Source organism: Nuphar pumila, chromosome 3 (assembly GCF_984573655.1).
Source record: "Nuphar pumila chromosome 3, dmNupPumi1.hap1.1, whole genome shotgun sequence".
NCBI classification, from domain to species: Eukaryota; Viridiplantae; Streptophyta; class Magnoliopsida; order Nymphaeales; family Nymphaeaceae; genus Nuphar; species Nuphar pumila.
The window spans coordinates 20,300,589-20,312,500 of NC_143251.1; the positions used below are offsets into that span (position 1 = coordinate 20,300,589).

Sequence of the window (11,912 nt, forward strand, 5' to 3'; positions counted from 1 at the left end):
AACTCGGTTCTACAATTATATATCCTGATCGCCAAAACCCAACTCTAGTTAGTTTAATAAATTATTCTAACTAATTTACGAACCCAAAAAAAATGTTTTCTAGTTCTGAAGCATCTACAGGTAACTACTTACGCACACCAAGCATCATTAGAAACCTGTAGCGTAGGGGTATCGTACCCCAAGCCTCATTAAAAATTTGGGAATTATACATCTAAAAAACACATTCCTCGATCGACATGACTAACAAGGCGGTGACGGTGATGTAGACCACGAGACAACATGAATGTAGGGCAACAGTAGTGTGATTCTTAAAGTAGCACATGGTTCCCAAGGCAGTGCATGAATTATGCGACACATTACTAAACCATACATCCGATTAATACATGGACTCGGGTATAGTTTGTGAAATTTTATATTTGACCCGAGTTTTGATTAAGACCTGCAACTTTTTAATATAAAAATGATAGGTGATTTTAGTGGGTATGATCCAGGTTTGGTTCATGTAGTTCTTATCGGGTTCGAGTATGATTTTTCTTATAATAAATCCGATTAGACCTGAGTTCAAACCCGATACCATACCCAAAAATCTGGTTCAAGTCTGGTTTTACCTTAGTCAGAATCAAACCCCATCGTTTGACACCCCTAATTGCAACTGCTAATTCTGGAGGTATAGTGGATTCTCTTTGCCAATACATAAATGACCCATTATAAACTATGAAAATTGCAAGCCCCATAAGAAGCCGTGTTTATCACTCGAGAAGCATCAGCACACAATATGAAGACATGAACATAAGAGTAGATAGGTAGGTTTCGCAGTTTTGTTGTCTTTTGCCTCAAGGGTTGGCATAGTGGCAGGGGCGTAGCTAGGATTCATGTGAGGGGGGGGGGGGAACAGGGGTGTAGCAAAAAAAAATTTATTTGTGCGATAGTCGAGGGTTTGGGGGCAGCGCCCCAGAAAAAAAATCTTTTTGAGATAAAATAAAAAATGGCTACAATTATTAATAAAAATCTATTTCATATGGACAAATCAAACTATTTGCTGCAGTCAGGGCTGGGCTAGGACTGGACTGGGCTACAAAAATGGATAAAAATCTATTTCATATGGAATCAAGGCTGGGCTAGGACTGGGCTTTAAAAAAAAAAACAAAAAATTAACTGCTTCGGGAGGCAGGACTGGGCTACAACCCAGTCCTGCCCCCCCTAGTTACGCCCTTGCATAGTGGGGTGGGGTCATGGCCGCTAGAGGGGCAATCAAGGTTTGATTCTCATGGGTGAGACTTTTCTGTGCAAGCCGATGTGTATCCTAGGCCTTGGAGGCAGGGGTGGTAACCATAGTGACAAAAAATTTTATTGGCAATTTCTTGTTTTTCAAAAAACTCATGAGAAATTAAAAAAATTCATAAATCTTGCATTTTTTGGCAAAATTTTGGCAATAAAAAAATTAATTAATAAATATAAAAATTATTTCTTTAAGAAAATATTAATAAAAATTATTTAAAAATCAAAATACATGATTTTTTCGTCAAAAATAGCCGTTTAAAATGTAAATATCGTGTTTAAATCACGGTATTTATGTTTTTTTCATAAATCTCACGATATTTTAAAAATCTTGCGAGAAATTGCCATTTTAAACTTTGAGGCAATTTCTCGCAATATTATCGTGAGATTTTCATAAATCTCGCAATATTTGTCACTATTGCCGTAACTTGAGAGTTTTACTTTGTCCACACGACAACCATAGGTATGGCAGTATGAGCCAGCGTGAACAGTTTCTTGGCATTATAAATTCAAAGAAAGTTTCGTGTCTTTTACATGCTCACGGTCAATCAAAGAACGTCTGTGCAAAGATTGTCCAAGAGAGAGAGAGAACCTGCTCAAGTATCACCAAGTGAATCTCTTACGTATTGCCTCAGCCCACTTGGGGGCTTCACATTTAGATACAAACACATCATTCTGGTTAGACCAGGAGAGGACTTCAAAAATATGGTTGTTTGGTATGTGAAGGCGTTGGAAAGGGGCAAAGCCGGAACTTCCCAACTGATAAAATCCCGTTTCTTTAGCGGAGTATGTAGCAAAAATGAAGCCCCCAACCGAGGTAGTGGTACATTGGAAATTAAGGCAAAATCTTGAGGGCTTACTGGGAAAATTCCTGTCAAATTTACACGCTGCTGCGGACCATTGGAACATTGATTTTCGCGTGCAATTGCGTTGCACTTGCCCTTATTTTCCTTTTCCTTTCTCTTCTCCTACCCTTCTTCTCCCCCTCTCTCTCTCTCTCGCGCGCGCGTGTTTGAGGCGAGCTGGATGGCAGGATTCACGATCTCATTTAGTAGCAGGTTGGTCTCTCTCTCTCTCTCTCTCTCTTCGCAGAAACCTCCATTCTAGAGTAAGAATGGCGTTTCCATACTACCATCAAGATGGGTTGAATGGAAATCCGATTTCCCGACGAACGTGGCATATTCCGTTCCAAAAATTGGATTTTCCGGCGAAAAGTAAACCTTTGAGGGTTTTGGGGTTGGGCGTTTTATTGGGCGGGTCTCTCTCCGACTCAATGTTGAGACAAATCTATAACACAAGGTATTAACAAGAGCAGATCCTGTCATAGCATGCAGCACCTCCCCCCCCCCCCGGTCATAACCTAATCTGAATTGAAACCCCACTCAACGGCAGCTCCTTCCATGGAAGGGGTTGCCCTTGAATTTAACTTCTTTTCTTCACTAGGGTTCTGGTTGATATAGGTCTCTCTCTCTCATGAAGATTTTAGATGAAGAGGCCCAGTATGGTATACAGTATAAACCTTGAGGAAGATACATTTAGGGATGAATTAACACACACACATACAGAGGACATGCAGTAGAGAGAGAGAGATTTTTGACCACCGAGTGCAAGAGCACTTGAAGGGGGAGCTTCCTAGGAGATTCGTGTGGTTGCACCGAGTGACTTTGGTTGAATGACCAAACTCCCTGAGACAGATTAGGAAAATGAAAGTGAGATTATGAATTCAAAGCTAGTCTGATATCAAAATGTATAAGGGGACATTATGAATTTGCCTTTACATAGAGGATTCACCTTCGTCCAACTTATCTGATCGAGCTTTAGTGAGACTTCTGACAGGAGTTCCCCAATCCCATATGTTTTTGGGGATTCTCCCATTTCTTCTTCATTTGAGAAGCCTCTCTGATCCCATCTCATTTGAGTTTTTATCTGCTTCCTCTTCTTTGTTCATGAGCCTCATTTTCAACTTATCTGCAAATGTTCCTTGCTGTTTTTTTATTTTTTCTTAACCTTTCTTCAACCATGTAATAGGAAACTCTTACACATATTTTTTACATGATTGCTATAGCTGGTGAAACAACATTTTAGTCTTGTCGAATGAGGTTACTTTCGACCTGTAATAATTCTTGTTCTTTGTTTATTTGCCCTTCATATGTTCTTAGTGGCTTTTTATTCATCTTTTCAAAATAGTGATCTAATTAAGATATGGAACAGAAATCATGCTTGAGTAATAGCTTCAAAAATTTCCACTCCTACTAATCCCTTACTCTTGATATGTTTTAATGGCATTTTGTTCATCTTTTCAAATAATTAAGAAAATAAATAAATTGCGTGCATAAGTAATAGACTTTAAGCTTATCTTTGTTTAATTCAAGGAAAGATTGCAGGAACCATTTTTTCCCTAATAGGAGCGCCCTGGGCTCTCATACATCATTTATAATTTGTAAAGCTAGCTACATTATTTTTTCATCAGATGTATGAGTTCTTTAAAGTTACAAATTTGGTTTGTGGAGAAACTAGTTTTTGGTCTTGTTAAAGAGATAGAAAGCAGGTGCTAGTAGGTATTAGCCATTAGGTGGATGTAGTTTTAAGCTTGATGAAAGCATGAGTAATAGGCTTTAAGCTTATCTTTGTTTAATTCAAGGAAATAATTGATGGAAGTTGGAGTATGTGGAATTAATAATGTCTTGGAGTGTTTAAACAAATGCCAACATATTAGGCATAGAGATATTATATTGATGTGGTGGTGTAAATCCTGAGTATGTCATTGTTAGAACTAAGTTAGTGGGCGGCAGTTAGTATCCTCTTTTTCTGCAGTGATTATTTTTCTCAAAGGAAAGGAAACAAGAAAGAGTGTAGAGTTGGAGAAATCAGTTTCAACTGTTGGTAGAAGGCTTTTGAGGAAGGTTTTTGTGGAAGGTAATGAAGGCAAAAGACAATTATTGTTCATAAAAGAATACTTCTATGGAAGATGAGAAAGTTTTACTTTTTTTATTGAAAGAAGTGAGAAAGGATTAAATTAGGGTGTACAACATTACAGAAAACAAAGTAGACTCTTGAATTTTGTTGGGACCTTGCTAGATGGTCTTAAATCTGTATTATCCTAAGAAAGTGGACATCACAGAGATGGTACACTGAAGTGACACAATGTTGCGATTACACTGTGGAAGGGCTGGATGAGTTGAAGCTTCTTCTTGCTAAGCACCAATAGGTTGTTAACCCATGTACTATTCCATCATCACACCATTTTGAAAGGTATCAAAATTCCATGTCACACACATATGAGCTTTGGTATATGATATGATACAGGTACAGTTGGTATGACATGCCTTTTTTCCAGAACAACAGTGTGAGAGTGCAGCTGGGTTATGTACATACATACATACATACTGTAAATTAAGAGTTTTAATAAAATATACAGAATCAAATATAAAAGTATAAAATATGTTATGCTCACAGTGCATCCTGTATATTATATTGTATGACTCTGTGTGGCAGCACCCAGAAGTACCAGCATCAACAAGTGTATGCTGAGCATTTTTGAAGTACCTATGTTACACAGCCATAAACTTAACTTGATACTCAACCTCTCTTGAAATAGTGATTCAGATGCTGCTTACATGTGACTAGCAAGGGAATTATTTGTCTTTGTTTGCTTTTGAAAGTGAGTGATAGTTTTGTTCTACCAAAGGTAGGGCTCTTATTCCTCTTCAGATTTCATATGCCTATATTCCTGTGTAACAGGCTATCTATTAGCACCTTATCAATTGATTATAGTCTAACTTCTTTCCTTGTTTATTGTGTTTTCTAGGATTTGAAGTGGAGTAGAGGAGCATGGCACATATAAGATCAGGGACCATTCTGTCTGTGGTGAGATAGTTTGATAATCTTGATTTTATGTTCATTACATTTGTATTTTTTTTTGAAAGAAAATTTGTAGTATTATAGACTGTGATGTCCATTTGTCTAAATTGTCATTGGCATATGCCTCCGCTTTTATGTTGATTGGTACAATCGTCCAGTTTGCTATATTTCAACTGGCTAAACAATGTTAAGCTTCCTTTTGAGTGGATAGAGCTGGAAGTTTGAAATGGTTCATCATAATGTTTATGCCCATGCTTCAGTTTTATCTGTTCATTGATGATTATGATTTTCACTTTTTATATGATGAAATTGGGACAAATTTTCCTGCCTACTGTGAAGTGGTTGAAATTCAATAAATGAAAATGTTAACCTATTGTATTACAGATAATGAGAAACAATATGACTACTGTTATCTTTGTGAATGCTTGTAAAATTATGGTATTAAATCCAGATGCCACTAGTTGTATATGTTAAGGTTGTGCTTCTAATATATATATATATATATATATATATATATATATATATATATATATATATATATATATATATATATATATATATATATATATATATATATATAAAATGTGCGTGTAAACCGAAATACCCATCAGGGGTATTTTGGTCATTTTACTTTGTAATATATCAACCCATTAGGTGTTGACTATACATTTTATTTATTTTTAGTTTTTTTATACCATCAATTGGGACAGCTCTAACTAGCCGGGTTCACCCCTTGTTTCTCTCTCATGCTTTCTCAAGCATTGTTTTATACAAAAGCTATTATTTGTGTTCTTGTAAGCCCATAAGAGGCTCTTGTTTCCTTTTGTTCTTATTTCATTACATGGTATCAGAGCCTTGGTGCTCTTGGGTTGTGATTCATTCGAAAAGGCCAAAAGGACGATTGTGAGATTGGTGGTGCATCGGTTCATGAAATTGTTACATTGGGAAGTGCACTATCAAAGTTCTCTTCAATAAAGTCTTGCTACCTTCTTTTTTTATCTCTCTCTATCTCTTTCTCTCTCATTATTGTAAAAATGGGGGATGAAAGAAGAGTGGTCGTCTCTATTCTCGTAAGACTCAATGATACTAATTGTGATGTGGGCATCCAAAGTAAAACATAAAATATGAAAAAAGGGTCTATGGGGTTTGGTTGTTGGCATCGAAAGAGAGCCTAAACTTATACTTACCAAGATAAAAATGGAAAGGAAGTGGCTCTTCAAGGAGAAGAGATGTCTAAGGCCGTCACTGAATATGAGAAAAATGAAAAGAATGGAGGATGGGTCATTCCAAGATAATTGGATGGTTCATCGATATTGTTGACATCAAAAAATGCTCTTAGTTGGCAAAATTTGATTTTGCTAGTGATGCATAAAAGTATCTTAAAGATATGTAGAATCTCAAGGATATATCTCATATATGCAATGTGCAAAATAAGGTGAGGACTATAACTCAGAGAGAGATGAGTATTAGAGAATATTACAATGCCCTCTCTCTTCTTTGTGATGAATTGGCTCTTGTAGAGCCAAAGTGGTATTTCCCCAAAGATGTAGAACTCTCTGAAAAACAAATTAGAATGGAGCATTTCTACCAATTTGTTAATGGGCTTAGACCCAAATTGGAAGGGATCAAATCGACTCTTCTTCATAGAGGAAGTGTACCTACTATAGTTGAAACTCTTGAAGAATTAACTATGAAGAAAAATAGGTTGAAAAACCCATCATCTTCAAAAGAGGAAAAATCCGTGCTTGCTATGTCAAGGCCTGAAAATCACACAATGGCTTATAAGCTCCATCACTTTGGAATAAGTAATGAGAATGAAAGAAATTCCAACGATTATGGAAGAAGCCAAGACGACAAAAGAGGCGATCATGAATAAAAGAAGAGTGACAAACTAATATGCTATCATCGCTATGAGCTGGGCCATATCAAGCCTTTTTGCCCTAAAAGAGGGAAAGAAGATGATAAAAAAGTGGCTTCAGTGGGACCATCTCTTGAAAGAAATAGTGTAGATGATTCCAAATGCATCGGCTCATTATCTTTGTCATAACTCATAGAGGCACTACAATCAATGTTCAAGAATCAAACTTCTTCCTTCTCAGGTATGGTCTTATCCACATGCATTGATCGCTGTAAGACTTCTTGGATTCTTGATTTTGGTATTTCTTTTCATATGACCCCAAATGAGTTTACACTATCTGAATGCTATACTAACCCAAATTATTCTTATGTTTCAACTACCTATGGAACTTCTTTAAAAATCAAAGGTTTTGAGTCTTTACAAAAACATCAAACTTTTTTTGTACCAAATATTAGAGTAGTATCAAAATTAAATTTAAACCTCTTATCTGTTTCCCAAATTGCAGATTATGGATGTAAAATCTTGTTTTCATCTAATGATTGTTTGATACAACATCTCCAGTCTGAGAAGTCCATTGGGCGGGGCTGTAGAAGAGGAGATCTCTATGTTATAGACAATCTTAAATTATCAAAACATACTTTTTGTAATTTTGTAAAAAAAAAAGATATAGAAAATTAGCACAAAAGACTAAGACATCCTAGTGTGTCAAAATTACATTTGTTTTCATTTCTTATAAGTTATAAAGAAAGGAATTTTGTTTGTAAATATTGCATCCTTGGTAAAATGGAATTTTTATCTTTTGGTCCTAGTCATTTTATATCAAAGAAACCATTTGAGTTGGTACATTCGGATGTGCGGGGACCTGCTCCGGTTATATCCAAAAGAGGAGTATCTTATTATGTTGTTTTTGTGGATAATTATAGTAGACACTCTTGGATATATTTTCTTAAACACAAATTTGAAGTATTTGATTGTTATAAAAGACTCAATTTAAAACCAATATTAAAATATTTGAAACTGATTCTAGAAGAGAATTTGTATCAAAGGATTTCAAAAATATCTTGACTTACATGGGATTATTCATAAAAAATTATGTCCTTATATTCCTTAACAAAATGGACTAGCCGAAAAGAAGCATAAACATATTCTTAAGACTACTAGAACACTTCTTATATCAAGAAATGTTTCAAAATTTTTTGGGTCAAAACCGCTCTTACAACAATTTATTTGATAAATAGGATGCCTTCAAAACTATTAAAAACATTTCTTTCATTGAAAAATTATTTAAAACATCTCCCGATTACAAAAGGTTGAGAGTTTTTTTGTTGTAAATGCTGTCCTTATTGACAAAAATGACAAAATTTCTCCAAAAGTTATGCATTGTGTTTTCCTAAGCTATGCCAAAAATAAAAAAGGATTTAGTTATTATGAAATTAAAAGGAACAAGCTATGTCTCAAGAAATATCACTTTTCTAGAAAACAAAAATGGATTTGGTAAAGATAAAATCCAAGAGCTTTATGACTATTCGTTTTTTTTTTACCTTGCCAATGAGCATGGGAGTTGTGATGACATTCATGATGTGTATGAGAGTGACAATGAGGATACACATGATGCACATGAGAATGTGAATAGGGGTCTTGATAATATAGACCAACCTTATAGTGAAATTCAAATCTATACTTAACATACCAAAGACCATCTTTCATGTGCTTTATAAAGATATTCTCAAAATCAAAATATAGATTTCTCTAGTGTTAGAAGATGATGCAACGAGTTTCGGTAAACCAATCAATCTATGTTGATTCACTTATTGAAAAGGGAGATACAATGAAGAAAGAATCCAAGAGAAAACAGAAATAACGGTTGCAATGAAAAAAAAAACAAGTGCTAACAGAAAGAGAGAAACCATAAAATAAACAAATCCTCAATCTTCTTCAACCCCACGTAACCCTAAGACTGGGCGTTTTATAGACTGCGCACCGGGTCTGGATCTCGGGTCCGAAACCCGAGACCGAGACTCGACACTCTCAACTCCTGCTGGGGTTGCTGGCGTGCGCTATGCTGCTTCCATTCTTCGCTCGTCGAGAGTATGTGCGCAGGAGTGTATCCCTGCATCGTGGCACCGTGTTTGAGGTCGGATCCAATACCTAGGTCCGATCGTCGATCCCATTGTACAGGTCCGGTTCCACGCCTAGATCACACTGTAAAGGTCCGGCTCGGTCCTGCTCTGCATCATTCTCTCCTGGTTGGGAAGAAGTCGGCTCTGACGACTTGTTGTCGTCACAGTAAGCATATAGATCAGACACATTGAAGATAGGTGAAATGCGCCAATCTTCGGGCAATTCAAGGAGGTAGGCATTTGGACCCAATCGTTGAAGGATCTTGAAAGGACCATATTTCTTAGGACTCAACTTACCATAAGTACCCACTAGGAAACGCTCAGGACGGAGGTAGACCCATACTAACTAACCTACTTGAAAGTGGACATCACGACGACCTTGGTCCACGAAAGCTTTGAAAGCTTCATAACTTTCAACAAGTTTGGCTCGAACTTGTCTGTGAATATCACACATGTATTCAACGGCATCAAATTTGTATAGGGCTGGGTCTGAGAGACTAGACACAGGTGCTAGATCTACCACATGGGTTGGTGAATGCCCATAAACTACTTAAAAAGGAGACTTGCCTGTGGACCGGTTAATGGAACTTTTGTAGGCGAACTTGGCTTGCGGCAAGACTAGGTCCCATGTTTTGACATTCTCCCCAACTAGACTCCTTAGTAGGATCATACCCAGAGTGGTTTACGACTTCGGTTTGGCCATCGGTAGGATCACAAATTCCTTCGTAAACCACTCCTTAGTAGGATCACAAATTCCTTTTATTAGGTTAGGATAATTTACTGGGTATGATCCATCTTCATCTATACATAATGTAATGTATTGATATTGATTCGAAATATTGGTCCTAAAATCCTAAAAATATGGATTCTGTACTCCGAAATATCCTGATATATGTGATGAATACAATACATATACATACTTATTAAACTTGTTAATAATATGAAAATGAAAGAATTAAGTGGAATTTCATACGCATGAAAAATAGTTTTGGTGGACTAAAATTGCTTCATGGTATGGTTGTTCCGCAAATCCACCTGCTGCACGGTACGCAGGACATGATATTTCCATCGGGACGTGGGAAATAGGATCTAACTAAATGTTTTGATCAAAAGAGCGAAACATCAGTTACGAAACATCAGTTATATTAAAAGAAAAGGGGATTCTTGGGTTCCCTCCCTCTACCTCGTGACGAGGAGCACTCATTCCTCGATTTCTTTGTTTCATTTCAAAATACTTCAATTGGTACGCGCAAAAAATAGGTCGATTCGGCAGCTTTTTGTTCAATTTCTCGTGGAGTTAAATTCTCATTGGTACGTGTCAATGGAATGTCTCCCCAGCCTCCGATTTCCATATAAAGGACACGGCGAGGAAAAAGACCCTCTTTAACTTCCATTCTGATCGAACGGATATCTCTTATACGGAATCGAAAGAAGATGCGACGATTTCTTCCAGGAAATCCCCAATGAAAAATACACACTATTCCTTCTTTTCTATCGAATTTGTCATAACCACTACCTACACTCCATGAAATTGTGCACCACAAATAGGAGCTAATGAATAGACCCGCGATACCATAGAAACACATCACGATCCCTTGTGGAAAAAAAATGATTTGCTGAGATGGGAATAAGGATATCAGATTCCTACCAAAATAACTGGAAGTTCCAACCAATAAAAATCCTAGTGAACCTAAAAAAAGGATACAAGCCCAGCAGAAGTTACTTATTTTTCTAGAACCCGTTATAAGTTCTATCCATATATGTTCTGATCGCCAATTCATACTAGATCGAGTTTCATTCTATTGGAATTGAGAGAATAATCAAAATGAGTTTTTTGGCTCCCGAAGTAACTTTCATCTGCTAATACTATCATGATGTAAATCATCAATCAGGATTCATTCATCGAATCAGTTAGATAGAACTAACATCCCCCCCCCCCCCCCCATTCAAACTAGCATCACCTTCATTCATATGATCTAGATATATATATTTACATATCATTATCATTAATATATATTCCAGATATCCAATCAACCCGCTGAAATGAAAGTCAAGCTATAGATGCATAAACGTGGATTTATCCATATGATCATCATTTATCCATATGATCATCTATTTCCATTTGTGTCCGAAGCCGCATGTCGTACCATTCCCATTAAATGAAATGAAAATCTGTATTATGATCCAAAGATTGAAAAAAATTAATGAGATTGGGTCCCATCATATCTAGACAATTTTGTTTTTTTGAACATGGAGAAATAAAGAAGCCATTGCAATTGCCGGAAATAATAGGCCTACTAAAGGCACAAAAATAGAGGGTAAGTTGAGATCTGTCATAGAATCGGTGCCTCGGTGTATTTAATTGATACTTCTCTTTGTTATAAATAGAAAAGCTCACATTGGGTTTAGGGATAATCAGGCTCGAACTGATGACTTCCACCACGTCAAGGTGACACTCTACCGCTGAGTTATATCCCTTCTCTGCCCCCATCGAGAAATAGAACTGACTAATCCTAAGTCAAAGGGTCGAGAAACTCAACGCCACTATTCCTGAACAACCCGGAGCCGGGCCTTCTTTTCGCACTATTACGGATACGGAAATAATGGGAAAAATCGGATTCCATTGTCAACTGCTCCTATCGGAAGACTACGGATTCGAGCCATAGCACATGGTTTCATAAAATCCGTACGATTTTCCTGATCTAAATCGAGCAGGTTTTACATGAAGAAAATCTTGTTCAGCATGTTCTATTCGATACTGGTAGGAGAAGAACCCGACTCGGTATTGTTAAAAT

The 11,912-nt window shown here is 36.7% G+C and overlaps 1 protein-coding gene across 2 annotated transcripts in view; it reads left to right on the forward strand.

The window, feature by feature from the left end:
• Positions 1–2,203: 2,203 nt before the first annotated feature.
• Positions 2,204–11,912, forward strand: part of LOC149842214 (protein FAR1-RELATED SEQUENCE 6-like) — a 29,088-nt gene continuing 19,379 nt past the window's right edge. For both annotated transcript variants that reach the window (XM_090001315.1, XM_090001317.1), the window contains exons 1-2: positions 2,204–2,336; positions 5,087–5,145. The gene's annotated coding sequence lies outside the window, so the exon portion shown is untranslated. The remainder of the gene's footprint in view (positions 2,337–5,086; positions 5,146–11,912) is intronic.